Source organism: Cibotium barometz, chromosome 14, assembly GCF_041138505.1.
Source record: "Cibotium barometz isolate CiBa-2024 chromosome 14, ASM4113850v1, whole genome shotgun sequence".
Classification (NCBI taxonomy): Eukaryota; Viridiplantae; Streptophyta; class Polypodiopsida; order Cyatheales; family Cibotiaceae; genus Cibotium; species Cibotium barometz.
In genome coordinates, this window is record NC_141059.1 from 53,468,199 (window position 1) to 53,488,812 (window position 20,614).

Here is a 20,614-nt window from a genome sequence, read left to right on the forward strand (position 1 = left end):
CAAGGACAACGAGTACAAAATCAACTTAGGAATTTTGGGAAAAATTCACAAACTTGGCACTTTTCCCTTTGAAGACCAATTTCAGAATTTTGGGAAAAAATCAAGATTTTGGAATATTTTAAATCTTGTTTATACTTGAAAACTTGAGTACTAGAACTTTCAAATTTAAGAGACTATACAGCATAGGGATATGTATAATATTATGAGTTCAAGGGCCAAAACTTCAAAAACTAAGAAACTAAACCTTGATATTCCTGTTGAAATATACAAGTGAATGGGTGTGTGCGGGAACAAGCCCTTAGCAAGAGGCTGTAAAAGAGAGTCTATAAATGAGTGGGTAACAGTGAAAAGGTGAGTGGAATCTACTTGGAGAGAATAAAGGGTAGCATGAGAATTTCTAGGATGTGTGGAGATATTCTGGAAAAGTGAAGAGGTTGAGAGAATCAAGCAAAAGAGGTGGAGTGAATCAAGGAGAGATCAGTGGGATTAGATGCTTGGCATCTTGTGGATGTAAACTCTATAAATTGAGGCATTGGCCTAATGAACCTGTTGAGGATGTTGCAGGTTCTAGCAGCTCTACTGTTGCTGCTGTTTTACCCACTGCTGAACAAGCTCGTTGGAAATAAAAATGCGTAGGCTCATGCCTTGATTGCACTTTCTGTCAAACGTAACATCACTCCACATATTCGTTCAGCTAAAACAGCAAAACAGGCTTGGGATATTCTAGCTGGTTTGTATGCAGGTCGTAAGGAGGTAAAAATCTCTTACCTGCGTAAAGAGATAGAATCGAAGATTATGCAGGAAGATGATGACATGAATGTTTTTCTTACTGAGATTAAAGATCTCAAGGAACAATTGATTTCTGCAAGTGAGATTATTCCTGATCGTTCTCTTGCGCAAACTGTTCTTGATGCTTTACCTGAGTCATATCAGTCTTTTGCTTCCACGTGGAGACTTGTTACTAAGGACAGACCTGATATTGTCAAGTATGATACTTTAGTCAACAAGCTCTTGCAAGAAGCGCAGTCCAGGCAAAACAGGGCTAGGCAGCGTGCAGTTGATCAGGCATTTGTTGCTGCCCAGTAGAGAAGAAGTGGTAAGGCAGTCCCTTCCACAGTTTCTTCTCCCCCGACCAATCAATTGGTCCACCAGGAGAAGAAGAGCAACTCCAAGAGTTGTTGTAGAGAGAGAGAGCTTCAGGCTCCCAAGAGAGAAAAATTTAAAGGATAATAGAAAATATGATTATTTTAATATAATACTGGCATGGTATAGCTCCAATATTTTATTACAAATGATTGAGGGTCTATTTATAGGTGAGGGAGGCCACTAACCAATTCCAATTGGGTTCTAGAATTTTCCAGGTTCAATTTGACTCAATTTGGACCAGTTTGGCTCCTTTTTTGATCTGGTTTGATGAGAGGAGAGATAAAAATATCATATATTTTTTGAATTAAAAACCCTTCCACACATGTGAAAGAGGCGCCTATCTCAAGAGTCTCCCTTTCCTTACCAAGATGTCAAAAATGCATCATTATTCTAAAATATCTCATTTTTTTAGTAATATCTTATAATTTTTAACTAATACACCTTGTACTTAGTCAACTCTTCATCTTATGTGAGAATTTACTCATTTTTGGGTATTTTATTTTATTCTCTTGGATTTATCTCATCCCAACACTTGGATTAATCCAGTTGGCCCCATTATTGGAACCTTAATTGGACCGTAATCCAAATTTTTTTGAGAATGTAGACCCTTAGGCTAAGGTCCCTTGTACCATTTTCAATTAATTCCTAATGCACATTGGAAAGTTCATTTTGAACTTCTATTTCAGGGGAATCCATTTTAGATACTAGGAGGATTTTTATATCCAAAGATATCTCAATTTTGGATTATCTCTCTCTAAGCTAAAACAAGGTAAAACAAGATCTTTCTTCTATTTCAGAGAGGGGAATAATTACAAGAACAAAAGGGGAGGTTCTTACACCTTCACACCTCAAAAGTTGGAGGGAGGAATCTTACAATGATGACCTGATAGATTTGCTATAGGAGGGTGATGTATTTGCTATTATTGCCGGTGAGGGAAATAGCGAGGGAGTAGACTACTATCTGATGAGTTGCACTAGGCCAAAGTGCATCCTTGCCCAGGATATAGTGGATGATCATGGGTTTTCTTTGACACGCATAGCATGATTGTGGCAAGCCGGTTCTACCAGCAGATTCGAATTCATCGGGGGAGTCTTGAGTTCGAGCAGTGGAAGTGGGAGTTAGAGGCATTTCAGTTCTCTCATCTAGTGGTTGCTGTCTGGCTCACTCTTGATTGAGTACAGAGCCAAAACACAGTTCTCACCCTCGTTTTCAGCTTCGAGTGGATGACCATGAGAGCATTCTAGAGCAGTTGAGAGCTAGAGAGGGTGATGCTACTGTGACTAGATCTCTATCTTGATAGTGACTAAGGTGGGTTAGCTCACTTACATTGTACTTAGATTTTTTGGGAGTGACTAACCTCAGAATAGCTGGGATAGCTCATTTTCATTATGCCTTGATCTTTTGGGAGTGACTAATCAGAATAGCTAAGATAGCTCATTTTCATTAGATTTTTTGGGAGTGACTAACCTCAGAATAGTTGGGGTAGCTCATTTTCATTATGCCTTGATCTTTTGAGTTAGTGACTAAACCCAGAGTGGCTATGTTAGCTCACATTCTGATGTCTTTAGTTGATGTTTATATCATTATGAGTTTTCTCATTATTGAGGATCATTGCATTTTAGTTGATGTTCATGGTTTTTTGATTTTTTAACACTTTGGCTATCATATTGTTTCTTGAAAATCATCAAGCACTAGGCGCTAATTACTAACCCGAACATGCTCCGATCATGACCAAACTTTGCAAGTATGTGGGGGTGGGTCCCTCCCACATGCTTCCAAATTTTGGTCCCCATCGGAGCATTTTTTGGGTACGATGGTATGGGGAAGAGTCAAGACCCGGATTTTCCATGGCCCCTTAAGCACCAAGAGACTTGAAAAATCCGCACTTGGTGCTAATTACCAACCCAAACATGCTCCAATCATGACCAAATTTTGCAAGCATGCCCCCCCCTCCCAGGCGGTGTATGCTTACAAAGTTTGGTCCCCATCAGAGCATGTTTGGGTATGATGGTATGGAGAAGGCCCGGATTTTCCATGGCCTCTTAAGCACCAAGAGACTTGAAAAATATGCACTGGGCGCTAATTACCAACCCAAACATGCTCCAATCATGACTAAACTTTGCAAGCATATGGGGGTGGGTCCCCCCCACATGCTTGCAAAGTTTGGTTTCCATCGCAGCATGTTTGGGTACAATGGTATGGGGAAGACCCGGATTTTCCATGGCCTCTTAAGCACCAAGAGGCTTGAAAAATCCGCACTGGGCGCTAATTACCAACCCAAACATGCTCCGATCATGACCAAAATTTGCAAGCATGTGGGGGTCGGTCCCCCCCACATGCTTGCAAAGTTTGGTCCCTATCGGAGCATGTTTGGGTACGATGGTATGGAGAAGACCCAGATTTTCCATGGCCTCTTAAGCACCAAGAGACTTGAAAAATCTGCACTGGGCGCTAATTACCAACCCAAACATGCTCCGATCATGACCAAACTTTGCAAGCATGTGGGGGTGCCTCCCCCCCCCCCCCCCCCCCCACATGCTTACAAAGTTTGGTCCCCCCATCGGAGCATGTTTCGGTATGATGGTATTGGGAAGGCCCGGATTTTCCATGGCCTCTTAAGCACCAAGAGACTTGAAAAATCCACACTGGGTGCTAATTACCAACCCAAACATGCTCCGATCATGACCAAACTTTGCAAGCATGTGGGGGTGGATCCCCCCCACATGCTTGCAAAGTTTGGTCCCCATCGAAGCATGTTTGGGTACGATGGTATGGGGAAGAGCCAGATTTTCCATGGCCTCTTAGGCACCAAGAGACTTGAAAAATTCACACTGGGCACTAATTACCAACCCAAACATGCTTCGATCATGACCAAACTTTGCAAGCATGTGGGGGGGTGGTTGCAAGATCAGGGTGCCCAATTTTGTCCACTCAGGCACCCTGTAAACAGTAAAAAAACAGGCATTTGTTTACCTTTAGTGGCTAATCTCTCCTAGTAAATGAAGGAATTTCATTTTAAGTTCTTTTGTTGGAACATCATATTCAAAGTTAGAAATATAGTTGCATAATTTGATTAAGCATTAGACAGTCAAAAGTCCTCATTTTCTTAGGTACAAAGTCAATGTATACACCCTGTCCCAAATTTGAACTGATTCCATAAAATGCTAATATCTTTTACATATAAATTCATATGAGATTCCCACTTTGTACCTTAGATATTCACATAATATGGAGCTTAACTTGATTTTTCAACAAATCCAATGGTTGGATTTTTAATGATCTCTTTTTCAAAATTCTTCCAGACTATCAGAAGGCCTGCAAATATTAATAATCTAATTAGTAAAATTACATTTTTGATGTGAATCATCTAAAACCTATAGGGACTAGTGTACTTGTAATGGTGCATCTATGGAAAAATAAATTGGATCACTCTAAGTATGGAAAGATCATTTGTTTATCATTTCATCATATTTTTTATTAACTTTGATTAATTAGACTAATTTATATTAATTTAAGTTATATTGGGTTAATTAAAAGGCAAGTGTATTTTCTATTATTTGCTTGATCTCATTTTAAGTACCTTGCCCCCCAAAATTTGCTCTCCAAGCATTGTCCCAATCCAACATATACTGGATAAAACTGGACACCCTGATCTTGCAACAACCCGGGGGTGCCCCCCCCTATATGCTTGCAAAGTTTGGTCCCCACCATCAGAGCATGTTTGGGTACAATGGTATGGGGAAGGCCCGGATTTTCCATGGCCTCAAAAGCACCAGGAGACTTGAAAAATCTGCAACAATGGGCGCTAATTACTAATCCAAACATGCTTCGATCATGACCAAACTTTGCAAGCATGTGGGGGTGGGTCCCCCCCACATGCTTGCAAAGTTTGGTCCCCATCGGAGCATGTTTGGGTACGATGGTATGGGGAAGGCCCGGATTTTCTATGGTCTTAAGCACCAAGAGACTTGAAAAATCTGCAGTGGGCGCTAATGACTAATACAAACATGCTCCGATCAGGACCAAACTTTGCAAGCATGTGTGGGTGGGTTACCCCCACATGCTTGCAAAGTTTGGTCCACATTGGAGCATGTTTGGGTACGATGGTATGGGAAAGGCCCGGATTTTCCATGGCCTCTTAAGCACCAAGAGACTTGAAAAATCTGCACTGGGTGCTAATTACTAATCCGAACATGCTTTGATCATGCTCAAACTTTGCAAGCATGTGGGGGTGGGTCCCCCCCACATGCTTGCAAAGTTTGGTCCCCATCGGAGTGTTTTTGGGTACGATGGTATGGGGAAGACCCAGATTTTCCATGGCAAGCACCAAGAGACTTGAAAAATCCACACTGGGCGCTAATTACCAACCCAAACATGCTCTGATGGTGGTGGGGACCAAAATTTGCAAGCATGTGGGGGTGGGCCCCCCCCGCATACTTGCAAAGTTTGGTCCCCATCGGAGCATGTTTGGGTACGATGGTATGAGGAAGGCCTGGATTATCCATGGCCTCTTAAGCACCAAGAGACTTGAAAAATCCGCACTGGACGCTAATTATTAATCCAACATGCTCCGATTGTGACCAAACTTTGGAATCATGTGGGGGTGGGTCCCCCCCACATGCTTGCAAAGTTTGGTCCCTATCGGAGCATGTTTGGGTACGATGGTATAGGGAAGGCGCGGATTTTCCATGGCCTCTTGAGCACCAAGAGACTTGAAAAGCCCGCACTGGGCGCTAATTACTAACCCAAAAATGAACCAATCATGACTAAACTTTGCAGGATGTGGGGATGCCCCCCCTTCCCCCCCCCCACATGCTTGCAAAGTTTGGTCCCCACCATCGGAGCATATGCTGGAGGAAGCATTTGGCTTATGTTTTTCTAAGAGGAGGTTCGTTGGAATAGCTGGCGGGGAGTCATCAAGGGACGTTGCTCGCCGAGGGCAAAGCCTACCAACGAGGTCTTGACCAGCCTCGGTACGGTTAAAATTTATTGCGCTTCCTGTACGATGGGCGAGGATCGACGAAGCGGTCCCTGAGTGAAGTGCTAGGACACCTAAGGAGGATCCTAGAGGGTTCTGACCAGGCGATGCACGGGCTCGCGGTTGCTAGAGTTGCAGAGGTATTTGTGTGGACCCCCCACAGAGGCAAGGAATTGGAGATAGCCATGGATAAGTACCTGCCTCAAGCCAAGAAATGCATGAGTGGATGGCTGTCGCAAACCGCTTGCCATGTTTGCACTTGGCACTTTGATAATCCTCCTAGGCCAATGTTCTTGAAAAACCTGGATACCTTCTGGCATCTTTTTTGGAAATTCAATAAGACAAATACACCTAGATGACTCATTGTATAAAATGTACTCTAATGATCCTGCATGCTATGTGATCCTTCCTGAAGTGGAGAAGCAGACTGAGGGGTAGTGGAAATTTTTTTTGAAATAGGATGTGGCTGACTTTGTGTTGCAGTGGGCAGAAAGTGCTGACAGAGCAAAAACTATCAGAGAGTGCCCTTTTGATGTCAGGGATGATGCCTTGCAACGGTCGAATTGGAGAATCGTGCGGAACAATGTTGAGGAAATGAAAGAAATTGAAGCGCCCAACAAGGAATTGGAATTTCCAGATCCCCAATGCTACAATTAGTCAAGGCTTCCAAATTATTAAAAGGGCTCAGAAAGAGGCAAGCTGTGTATGTCGTTAAAATGAATCCGGTAGACATAAAATGCAAGACTAAAGAAACAGAGTGGTTAAGTGAGTACACATATGTATTTCCTGAAGAGCTGACTGAGATGCCTCTATCTTGTGAAGTAGATCATGAGATCAAATTAACCCCTGGAGCTCAGCCACTAGCCCAGCGTGCATACAAAATGCCATTCCCTAAGGACTTAAGGAACAGTTAAGACAACTATTAGAGCAGGGATTCATAAGACCCAGTGTCTCACCTTGGGGTGCGCCCGTTCTCTTTCAAAAGAAGAAAGATGGAACATTAAGACTCTGTATTGACTACAAAGGATTGAATCAATTAACAATTAAGAATAAGTATCCTATTCCTAGGATTGATGAACTTCTGGATCGGTTAAGTGGGACCCAAATGTTCACAAAGATAGATCTCAAATCCGGGTACTACCAGATCAGAATCAAGGAGCAGGACATCCCAAAGACAGCATTCAATACTCGCTATGGGTAGTTCACAGTCATGCCGTTAGGATTGACTAATGCCCCGACGATATTCAATCATCTTATGCAAGATATTCTCAGAGAATACTTGGATGATTTTGTTCTTGTCTTCTTTGATGATATCTTGGTATACTCAAAGAATGCTGCAGACCATGAAGATCATGTGTGCAAGGTCCTGGAAGTCCTAAGGAAACACCAACTCTTTGCAAAGAAGATCAAATGTTCTTTCTGTGTTGACCAAGTGGAATACTTGGGATTCATAATGTCAAAGGATGGGATTTCTCCTGACCCCGTAAAGATCGAAGCAGTAGTTGAATGGCCAGAACCCAAGTCAGTAAAGGAAGTCAGAGGATTCCTAGGGTTAGCCGGATGGTATAGGATCTTTATACCTAGGTATGCTATGATAGCGTCCCCTTTGAATAACCTTCTTAAGAAAAGTATACTTTTTTAGTGGACTGGTGTCAGAGTGCCTTTGACAAGCTAAAGACAGCCTTAGTAACCAACCCTGTTCTTAAATTGCCAAATTTTACCAAACCCTTTGAGGTAGTTACTGATGCCAGTGGATTTGCCTTAGGCGGTGCTCTAATGCAGGAAGGTCATGTAGTGGCCTATGAATCCAAAAAACTCAGAACACATGAGAGAAATTATGCCATCCATGACTTGGAGTTACTCTCAGTAGTGTATGCTCTGAAGTTGTGGAGACATTATCTTTTGGGACAAAGGTTCACCTTGATGACAGATCAACAAAGTTTGAAGTGGATCTTCACCCAAAGGTATCTCAACATGCATCAAAGGAGATAGATGTAGACCCTGTAGGAATTTGATTTTGAAATAAAGTATCGGCCCAGGAAATAAAATGTGGTTGCAAATGCGCTCAACATTAAAGCCTCCTTGCTTGCAATTACAGTGGTGTCAAATCCATTGATCAATGAAGCAAAGGAGAAAATCATGCAGGACAAATTCTTTGCCCCCCCTAGTGCTACCCTTCTACTCTGCAGGAAATCAAGACTCCTCAGGAAATGAGTCGAGTTCTTGGGTACAAATTGGATGAATGATGCATGTATTATAATAATCGGCTATGTATCCCCAATGATGAGGGAATAAAGGGAATAATTTTGAGAGAAGCCCATGATAGCCTGATAGCTGGACATCCAAGGTTTATAAAAACCTAAATATCTGTGAAGAAAAGCTTCTTTTGGCCAGGACTCAAAAAGGATGTACTTGATCATGTGCGGAAATGCTTGATGTGCCAAAGAGTCAAGGCAGAGAGAGTAAAGATGCCAGGGAAACTGCAGCTTCTAGACAATCCACAAATGAAGTGGGAATGCATCAGTATGGACTTTGTCACTGGAATACCTTCAGTGCAATCAGGTTACAACTCCATTTTTGTGGTAGTTGATAGGCTGACCAAAGTTGCCCATCTAATTCCAGTGAAAGAAACATACTCTGCAATAGATGTTGCCAGAGTTTTCCTTAAGGAGATCTTCAGATTGCATGGTTTACCCAGGAGGATAGTAAGTGACCGAGATCCCAAATTCACATCGAAATTCTGGACTGCATTCTTTGAAGCAGTAGGAACTTTCTTGGATCTCAGCAGGCATAGCCTGTCACCCTGAAACTAATGTCCAGACGGAAAGGGTGAATCAGGTAATAGAAGATATCCTTCGGTCATGCTGCCGGGGCAGGGAACCCAAGAAGTGGTTGTCATCTGCATTTGGTCGAATTCGCTTCTTGAACTTCGCTAGTGGCCTAGGCACTTGCAAGTCGTATGAACACTTTTTGCAAGTGGTCTTGGAACTTGCAAAAGGCATGAACACTGCCTTAGCACTTGCAAGTGGTATGACCACTTGCAAAAGGTATGACCACTTGCAAGTGGTCTTAGCACCTTCAAGTGGTCTAAGCACTTGCAAGTGGTATGAGCACTTGAAAGCGGTATGAACACTTGCAAGTGGTCTTGAACTTCGCTAGTGGCCTAGGCACTAGCAAGTGGTATGAACACTTGCAAGTGTTCTTAGAACTTGCAAAAGGCATGAACACTTACAAGTGGCCTTAGTACTTGCAAGTGGTATGACCACTTGCAGAAGGTATGACCACTTGCAAGTGGTCTTAGTACCTTCAAGTTGTCTAAGCACTTGTTAAACTTCTAAGAACTTGCATGATTTCTATGCACTTGCTAGTGATGTAAGCACTTACAGTGGTATAACACTTGCAGGTGGTCACAGCACTTGCAAGTGGTCTCAATACTTATGAGTGGTCTATGAACTCGATGACCTCTAAGCACTTGCAAGTGATGCAAGTGAAACAAGCACTTGCAAGTGGTGTAAATGCTACACCACTTTTAAGTGCTTAAAGCACTTACAAGTGCATATATCACTTGCAAGTGCTTGGACCACTACTTAAAGGATAGAAAAATGCTTGAGTTTTCAAAAGTACCTGCATAGTGGACACCTCCTCCTTCATCTCTGCAGCAAACGTCACAGCAAGCACGAGAAGCCACTGAGACCACCCTCTCCAGCACTCCTATCTCAGCATCCTTCTTCAGAATGAGAGCTTCATTTTCTAGGGGAGATGCTTTTAATATCTCCATGTCTGCTCTAAGTCTCTCCATCTCTACTAATATCGGGGCATAGGCCGAATAGGTGCCTTCGTTGCATAGCCACAAATCCCTCTTCTCTGCTAACACCAATTTAGCAGAACCAACGTTTGCTTCAGCAATATGGGCCTGCCAAGATCTTCAGCAATTCTACCTAACCATTCTATGTATAGGGGCTGGGATGCAACCTCATTCAGTTTTGCAGGGTGATTAGACACTGTCAAGGCGTAGGAGTCAACAGCATGCTCTGTTTGTCCATATAAGACAGAAACACCGTAATCAGACATGAACTTCCTCACTTTGCGATTCAAACCTCCCCGTTGAGCCTTCACATTCTCCAAGACCATACCACCCACCACAGCCCATGCAATCTTGTGACTTTTGGGTTGAGCTTTAGCAGCTGCATAATTCTCAAAGGCAAACCCCCTAGCAAACTTTGTCATTAGTTCCCCATTAGAGGGGGCAGCCTAGTACACTTTCTGATATAAAAAAAGGCAAGCGTTGTATAGGTGATCCTGCACCATATGCAGGAAGACCTTTGTCTTCTTCTTTTCGAGAACTTTAAAGACAGTCAGCCACTCCTGAGGTAGCAAATCCTTGACAGTAAGGTCTTTGGGCAGCTTGCCCTCCATGCTCAAGCCGTACTCAGCATGCAACTCAGCTCTGCTGAGTAGCAAAAACGGGAGAGCTTTACGTACTCAGATGACGCTGTCAATAAGAGAATAAGCAAACGTTAGTTCTCAAGGGGAGCATGCATTGACAGGGAAACAATGTGCAAACAAAAGCCAATGGAGGAGATGTGTAAGAAGGATATGTGCATGTAACAGACATGGAAGAATACCTTTCCGAGCGGACTTTCCTGTTGGGGGGCTGCATGTTGTCTGGGAAGCTTCACCTTGCTTTGGCATCGGTGAAGGGGTCTGCACGACTGAGTCAGCATCCGCAAAGGGTCTCTTGCACCTCCTAGGGAGGGTGTTCTTCTTGGGGGTGGGATCACTCATCTCTGCGCACACGACTGTGAAACGGTGAAACCGTGAAGGATGCGAGGCAATAGAGGGATGAATGGGCAGGAACCTCGCTTGGTGAGAGGGAATGCAGGAACGGAGTAGAGGGAGAAGGGGGGCGCGCGCGACAGGCCAAATCAATGCATACTTAAAAGAGGGTGGCCCGTTTCATTTTCATGATGGCTCGCTATTTGCCATATTAAGAGAAGGGGGGCGCCAAATCATTGCATGCTTTGAAGAGGGGGGCCCAATTAATTTTATGATGGCCCACTATTTTCCATATTACTAATTTTAAAAACACTAAACTTCCCTCCTTTTAGGGGCTATTGGTGGTACCACCAAAAGGTGAAAAAAGTGGTACCACCTATACATGCTTTCACCCTACACCATTGACTTGGTCTGATCCATTGATCAAAGTTGAAATGTCCTTGACGACATGGACCAGTAGATGCAATCGATCCGTAAAGATATAAAGGTAGCGCAAGATAGGCAAAAGCATTATACAGATAAAAAGAGATCTGAGAGAGAGTTCGAAGAATCAGATATGGTCTTCATTCGAGTACGACCAAAAAGAAGTTCCTTATCCTTAGGGAAGTACAAGAAGCTCTCTCCCAGATACTGTGGGCCATATGCTGTCATAAAGAAAGTGGGCAATCTAGCCTACAAACTTCTTCTGCCACCCCATCTCAAGGTACATGATGTATTCCATGTCAGTTTGCTTAAGAAGTATGTACCTAGCCCGAGTCACATGCTTGATGAACAACAATTGATCTGTCCGACTCACAGATGGTACTCCAACCTAAGGAAATCCTTAACGTTTGGGAGAAGATTCTTAGGGAGCAGAGTCGTCAGAGAATTATTAGTAAAGTGGAAGTTCTTTCCTCTAGAAGATGCCACTTGGGAGAAAAAAGAAGAGTTGGCGAAGGATTACCCCCACTTTGCGAGATGAGGATATCTTGCGTTTTTCAAGTGGGAGAGGATGTAAGATTCCTGCTCAGGCTGAATATTGACTAAGCCTCTACTTCAATCCCTTGTAATCATTCTATGTTTCTGAATGCAAGAAAATATTATTTTTCCTTGTTTGGCCTAGTGAGATAAAAATTTCTAGAGTGTTAAATCAATATTAGGATATTTTTGGATAAATAAATTCTACAAATATCAAAAAAATGTTTCCCTGAAACAAAAAATCAAAATAGATTTTCCAAGGTACAATTGGAATTAATAAAAATTGATTGAGAAGACCTTAGCCTAAGGCTCAAGATTTTCGAATTTTTTTTTATTATGATCCAATTAAGGTTCCTATGGACCAATAAGATTAATCCAAGTGTTGGGAAAAGATAAATCCAAAGAATAAAAGAAAATACCCAAAAATGAGTAAATGCCCACATAAGATGAAGAGTTGACTAAGTACTAGGTTCATAATTTAAAAATTATGAAGTATTAATTTAAAAAATAAGATATTTTAGAGTAATCATTCATTTTTGACACATGGGTAAGGAAAAGGGGGCCCTTCAAGGAGGTGCCTATTTCACATATGTGGATGAGTTTTAAACTCAAAAATGATAGGATATTTTTATCTCTCCTCTCTCCTAAATCAAACCAAATCAAAAAGGGAGCCAAACTGGTCCAAAACTTGTCCAAATTCAGCCAAACTGAAGCTGGAAAATTCTAGAATTCAGTTGGACTCAGTTAGTGGCCTCCCTCACCTATAAATAGACCCTCATTCCTTTGTATTCTCATCTGTGAACTAAACTATACCGGTATTATTCTAAGTTAAGCTTATTTTCTATTATCCCCTCTAAAAACCCTCTACAAGATTGAAGAGATTGGAGCTTCTCTCTCTCTTCAATCTTCCTTGGAGACTCCAACAACATACCAAACCAATTGATTGGTTGGGGGCCTCTACTGTGATCAAAGAATCAAGTAATTTAGAAGGTAAAGTGTGGATTATTGTCTTCTTTTTCTTAAATCTCCAAATGTTTCTCTTCTCAACCCCTCTCAAGCTTGAGAAGCATTAATTTGAATGGCTTTTGAATACTATTGAAGTTCTTTAATGTATTGTAATGAAGAAACTCTTAAATTTCCATTTATACTTAATTTATAATGGTTTTTAAGCATTTCTCTCTCTCCCCCAAAGAATGATCATTCCTATGACCTATTCTCAATTCGAATGAAGCTTCTCATGAAGCATTTCTCTAATCTAAAAGTAATTTCTATGCTTGTCTAATTGGAGGCCAAAATAATGGCTTTTTAATACTTTTATGCTATTTAACTTATGGTAAAATTAATAATCAATCCATAATTGGATAATGATCCAATTAGTGGTTATTCTAATCACATGAATAATACTAAACTTTATTCTTTCAAATTTATTGAGAATTATCAGTAATAGCAGCGGAGCTATGGTAAAATTTTTAAAAAATAAACACATAAATCATTTTCATTTATATTATGAAAAGAGGACTTCCTACCATATTCTAGGATTAATCATCCTAGATTAATTGAATGATTCTTATTATATAATCATGGAAAAATTAACTTTTATGTTTATGAATAAATAGTTAATTAGAAAAAAGAGAAATTTTTAGTAATCCATTTTTATGTTAAAAGAGTAATTCCCATGACAATGGAAATCCATGTATTCAAATGAAGTAAGAGAAAAATTATGATGCTAAAATAATGTATATTTTATTTAAAAATTAAAAAAGGATTTTAGTTAAATTTATCTTTTTGCATAGATAAGTTTTAAATGATGAAAGAGGAATTCCCACTATATTGGAATCCAAATATTTAAATGAGGAAAGTGTAATTCCTAGTGTAAAGGAATTAATGAAGATTTTTATTTAAATTTTTAAGAGAAAATTTAGTTAAATTTATCTTTTTGTATAAATAAGATTAAATGATGAAAGAGGAATTCCCACCATATTGGAATTCAAATGTTTAAATGAGAAAAGTGAAATTTTTAGCTTAATGGAATTAATGGATATTTTATGTAATTTTTAAGAAGAATTATAAGTAGATTTAATTTCTGGTAAAAGAGGAACCTATCACGATAATTGGATTGCACTCATTGAAATGAGAAAAAGAAGGATTTCAAGTTTATTCAAAAAAATAGGTATTGATATTTTAGTTAAAAGAAGAAATTTTATGATATTTATGAAAATATGGATTTGAATTAAATTTTAGTGTCAAAAGATGAATTTCCACCATACTTCTACCTAATGAATTAAGGCTAAAAAATTATGTGGCATAAAGAATATCTTTGGATATTTTAATTGGTAAAATCAATAAATTGATATTTACCCAAAATCTAGATGTTTATCTGAAGGGAATCCTTGTAGAACTAAACCGAATGAATTTGATTAGACTATGTGAGGGACAGTAAACCTAATTGTCCTTCTCTCGATCTGAATCGGACAAAAACTTCGTGTGACCAATTCCAGTTTTACTAAATCCAAAGAATAGACTACTGAAACTAATCTAGTTTCTTCTTGACCAAACTCACCAAGAATCTAGTTGGACAAATGGACAAAATGATGGGTAGATTACCCTCGTGAGAGATCAAGGATCCTCATTATGAAACTGGGAATTATGGAAAAAGGATTGTCGGAACCGATCTCAAACTGGAATTTTACTTGCATTGAAACCTCTATTTTTTTCTTTCAAAGGACTGTTTTACGCCAGAATGCTGGAGGAAGCATTTGGCTTATGTTTTTCTAAGAGGAGGTTCGTTGGAACAGCTAGAGGGGAGTCGTCAAGGGATGTTGCTCAGGGCAAAGCCTGTCGAGGTCTTGACCAGCCTCGGTACGGTTAAAATGGTGCGCTTCCGGTACGATGGGCGAGGACCGACGAAGCGATCCCTAAGTGAAGTGCTAGGACACCTAAGGAGGATCCTAGAGGGTGTTCTGACCACGCGATGCACGGGCTCGCGGTTGCTAGGACACCCATGCGTACGTCGAGAGGAAGATTTCGGATGGACAAAAAGGAAAGATTTTGAGAACCAAATTTTGATACTGGATCTCGTTGGTTGGCCAGCTGGTCTTCAACGGAGAGTTCAGAGGTTACATTTTTGTAATACAATGGACTCAAAATTTTTGAAAATGATGATCGGAAATATTATGATTTCTATTGAAGGATTGTTTTTAAAGCTAGTCGAATCTGTTATAAATGGCAAGTTCATATTGGGTGTGTACGTGGTATGCCTACCTTGATTTTTGCATGAATCATCGGCTAGGGGACGTGGGAACTCTTTTCCTCCATACTCAAGAAAAAACCCAACCAAATATTTATAAAGGAATCCCACCACTTCAGTGGTCGCCGGGTGGTTGGCTAACCCATGGGCCGGATGGGGCTGACTGGATCGGAGGATTCCTGAGAAACAACTAGATACGATTAGTTACGTTATTTAGTTTTAAATCATAAGAAGACCTTGTTCTGTGGGAGGGGATCATCGTCGGCTGTGCCTCGTAAATGAGGAAAACAGCGGTGATTCCATGGACCAAGTGCAAGTCTGTTCTTGATCTGACCATGTGACTTCTGGTTTGGTCAGATCAGTTTATCTAGTTAGGACTTGACTCGTTAGAGTAATTTCCCTGTTAGAAGATTTTTTCCAATTGGTGGAATCGCCCGTGCCTTCAAGGCGAGGGGAGTCTTCCGGTCCCAGTCTTGGAGGGGCCGCCCGGGCTAGCATCTCGTCCCGGACATCCGCGCGGGCGAGGCCTCGTCCGACCACCCCGCCCCGCACGGGAGGAGGCCGACGCCACTTTCGCCACCACCGGCAAGAGCCCCAGAGCAGGCGGGGGACCTCACACAGCTAATATCACAGCCTTGTTGAAAGCTAATAAGGATAAACGAATTCTTATCAAAAATTGATAATAAAAACTCAAAAAAAAGCATTTTCATAATGTATTTTCATTCCGTAAGCTTCTTTAATGAAGAATTTTTAATCAAAGAAATTATTTTTATAGATGGAAGTTCCGTACTTATCTGGTATTCCTGACCTCACCCAGTTGCAAGACATGATTGCGTTCGCCTTTGAGCATCTCATCTCTTCCACTACTGCAACCTGAACAAACCGAGTCAAACTCGCACACCATTTCGAGGATTTATATTTTCTTGACCAACGGAGAGATGAGAGCATAAGTGGTTTGCAGGGCAGTATGTCCATGCCTCTTGCGACCGACGTGCAACGCTGAGGCAAAACCTCTCATTGGCCATGATTCTAATCAAGATGAAAGTGGTACATGGTGTCATTCTATATCATTCAAAGCCTCATAATTTCAGACTCTCATGCAAATTTCAGAATTCTAATATGTCATAGATCTCCAATAAGATCATTTGTCTTGTTTAAGAAATTATTTTCCAAACCTCTTAAGTCTTAGGAGCTCGTGGATGATATCAAAAATAAAAATTTAATAATATATAATTTTTGGAAGAATCATGAGATGAGAAAATCGTGGCCGTCAGCCCGAGACCCTCTCTTTGAAGATGATTGCTTGACCTTGACATTCGCAAGGCTCTTCATAGAACTCAGCTAGGACCCTTCAAAGGAGAAGGGGAGAACCAAGGCGAGGCTGTGGAGAAATGGGTGGAAGCCATGGAAGAATATTTTGACGTCATCGGCTACAATGAGCGAAGCAAAATGGCTCTTGCCAGGCTGAAGATAGTGGAAATAGCCAAGGTGGCATGGAGGAACCATTGTGACACCAAATGTCTGGACAGAAATACTTGGTCCTAGAACGACCTTAAACCCTATTTAAGGAAGAGATTTTGTCCCCCTGGATTTTTGAAAACCAAAATGAATGAATTCTTAGAGCTGAAGCAGGGGAGCAAAACTATCGAGAAATATCACCAGGCCTTCGCTCTTCTACTTAAATATTCACCATCTCTAGATGAAGAGCAACTGGCCAGATTTATTCGGGGAATGAACGAACCCTTGGACACACTCGTCAAAAATGCCAAGCCAGTGTCCATGGCTGAAGCTGTCAGAATGGCGAAGGACTTTGTTAAAGCCTTTATCGTAAAAGTCCCGCCAAAGCCAGCTCCCTTATCCTTCAAGAGATTTTAAACTCCGGGAAGTTCTTCCAACTTTTCGCCTCCAAAGAGACACCAAGGTCCTAACCAGAATGTGGAGACGGGAAGCTTCAGAAATGAAGGAAGACCTTTCCCACGAAGTACATTCTCAAGAACTCTGGCTCTCTCCAGAATGCAAAGGGAAGAGCTTCAAAGCGAGAACAGATGCTTCGGATGTCAAGGACTTGGGCACCAGCTCAAGGATTGCCCATCTCCTTATGTGGGCCAAGGAAGCCAGGGTCCCAGAGTTCCGTGAGAATAGACTCCTTCATATCAGTCCCAATCAAGGTCCCCCGCACCAGAATCAGGGTAACCCAAGAAGAGTGCCAGCTCAGCGTGCAGCCTCCATGCAAAGCAGTTTTCGAACTCCCTCCCAGAATTGGAATAACCAAAGAGAGAGAGTTACACCTCATACTACAACAGCCAGAGCAGTGACCATAGCTGAGGAAGTGGAGGAAGAGAAAGGACAGATCTATGCAGCAATTGAGCATCAGGGGAATAACCATCAATTCTCAGTCCTCCAGACTCCAGTAGAGTACCAGGGTAAGAAATTCAAGCTTTTGATTGATTCAGGTAGTACTCATTATTTTATTTCCCCAGGATGTCTGTGTAAATTAGTCCTAAATCAAAAATCAAGGAAACCTATGCACAAGTGGAATTAGCCAGTGGGAAGATTCTTTTCACTCACCTTATTCAATTTAGCATAGATGGGAACATAACAGAGTGCCAGTTTAGAGTCCTACCCCTGGGAATATATGATGGAATCCTTGGAATGGATTGGCTCCAAAAGAATCAGGCTGACATTCATTGTTAGAAAGGAACCATCTCTTTCCTTGACCTTCTCGAGAATAAAGTTCAAGGAATTGGAATTTCCGGATCCCCAGTGCTACAATTAGTCAAGGCTTCCAAATTATTAAAAGGGCTCAGAAAGAGGCAAGCTGTGTATGTCGTTAAAATGAATCCGGTAGACATAAAATGCAAGACTAAAGAAATAGAGTGGTTAAGTGAGTATGCAGATGTATTTCCTGAAGAGCTGATTGAGATGCCTTCGTCTCGTGAAGTAGATCATGAGATCGAATTAACCCTCGGAGCTCAGCCACAGTAGCCCAGCGTGCATACAAAATGCCAGTCCTTGAAGCCATAGAACTTAAGGAACAATTAAGAAAACTATTAGAGCAAGGATTCGTCAGACCCAGTGTCTCACCTTGGGGTGCACCCGTTCTCTTTCAAAAGAAGAAAGATGGAACGTTAAGACTCGGTATTGACTACAGAGGATTGAATCAACTAACAATTAAGAATAAGTATCCTATTCCTAGGATTGATGAACTTCTGGATCGGTTAAGTGGGACCCAAATGTTCACAAAGATAGATCTCAAATCCGGTACTACCATATCAGAATCAAGGAACAGGACAAAAGACAGCATTCAATACTCGTCGCTATGGGCATTATGAGTTCACAGTCATGCCGTTTGTGTGAGATCCCACTGTCCCCTCCGTGCACCAGATTCCCAATTGCTGGCAGCAGAAGTAGCTCCCTCTTGCGCGGGGCAAGGTTTCCCACTCGGGGCCTCGCCCTCGAATGTCGGGCAGCACGAGACTAAGCTGGTGGTCATTCCGAAAATCGAAACCGGAAAAGTTTCCCATACACGAAAAACGGGGACGATTCCACCATTTTGAATTTCTTAATGAATTTTTCTAACGAGGTCAAGATACTGAACTAACCTTCATCTGAATAAACCAGATAGAAGGGAAACTATTACAGACTTAACTTGAAGGAATCAATGCTTTTTTCCTAATTGAATCAGGCACAGCCGTTGATCTATTCATTTGAGAAGTCTTCAGGCTATTATTTAACTATTTGAGTTCTAAGCATATTCCTATTGATCAATTTTATTATTAAAACTCTACTGATTCCAGCCCATCCGGCCCATGGGTTAGCCACCGCCCAACCACTAGAATTGGTAGAACCAGACAAGTACTCACCCACCCATAATTGAATGCCTTTCTTAACTTTTACTTTAGAATACAGATACGCACACACTCCTCTTTAAACTTTAATTTATAAAACAATCCATTGACAAACAATTATTGGTTACAGATGTCATAACTCAAAATTTCCATTCAATCCTTGTTTCTCACAAAACAGTATCTCTCTGGACTCTCCGTTGAGACCAGCAGGTCAGCAACGAGATCCAGTAACAGATTACAATAATTTTCTCGTCATCATACATATATATATCTTCCACGACATTCGCATGGGTGTCCTAAGCACCGCGAGCCCGTGCATCGCCTGGTCAAAACCCTCCAGGATCCTCCTTAGGTGTCCTGGCACTTCACTCAGGGACCACTTCGTCGACCCTCGCCCATCGTTAGTACCGGAAGCACACCATTTTACACCATACCCAGGTTGGTCAAGACCTCGGCAGGTTTTTGCCGTGTGAGTCGTCTTTTGAACACTCCCCGCCAGCTGTTGCAACCGAACTTCCCTTAGAAAACACATATACCAAATGCTCCCTCCAGCATTCTGGCGTAAGACAGTCCTTTAAGAAAACAGGGTTTCTATGCAAGTTTTCAGTTTTGATTTTCTTTTGAATACAATGAGTATATCTTAATTCCGTATCCCAAAACTTCTAGATCACAAGTCTGGATTCCCAAGCAGAATTCCTCGAATTCTGAATTCTTGATCCTCAGATCAAAATCAAAGGTCTCAACTTAGTTTCAGATTCAGTGGGTGATTTGAGTGTAGATTACTGAACTGGTCACATCGTCTTTTCTTGAAACTGACGAAGGAGTTACGGCTTGGTCATAGTCTGATTTAGGGTTTGAGTCTGGAAAGTTTCTCCCGGAACTATCTTTCTCGAAGGGTAATATTTCAATTACTACTTTACTAAATTTCATTCATTGAGTATTTTGCTTAATTGAATTCAAAACTAGTCAGACGAATTCCTATAAGGAATAAATTAATCATTTATCTAAAATTCTGACTTCGATAGTTTTTTTTTAATTTTCTCATTACCATCCTAGAGAATATGAAACAATATAATTTTCTTTCACTGAGTATTTACTTATTCATGCGATTTAAACATAGGATTAAAGAGAACTCTTATTTTGATATAAAAATTCTATATGCATCTATTTATGCATAAAATCCAACTTCTATGGAAATAACACTTTTATATAAAAGAAAAATCCTTTTATGCATCTATTTATGTATAAAAAAATCAATTTTGATGAAAGTAACACTTTTATAATAAAAAATTTCTTTTATTCATAAAAATCATGGTGAAAGAAACACTTTTGCAATAAAAAAAATTCTTTTATGCATCATTTGAAGCATAAAAATCAATATTGATGAAAGTAACACTTTTATAATTAAAAAAATCTTTTATGCATCTATTTATGCATAAAAATTAATATTGATGAAAGTAACACTTTTATAATAATGCATCTATTTATGCATAAAAATCAATATTAATGAAAGTAACTCTTTTATAATTAAAAAAATTATCCAATATACATCTTTCTATGTATAGAATTTAAATCTAATGAAAATCAATCTTTTATAATAATAAAAAATAATCAATATGTATCTTTCTATGCATAGAATTTAAATCTAATGAAAATCACTC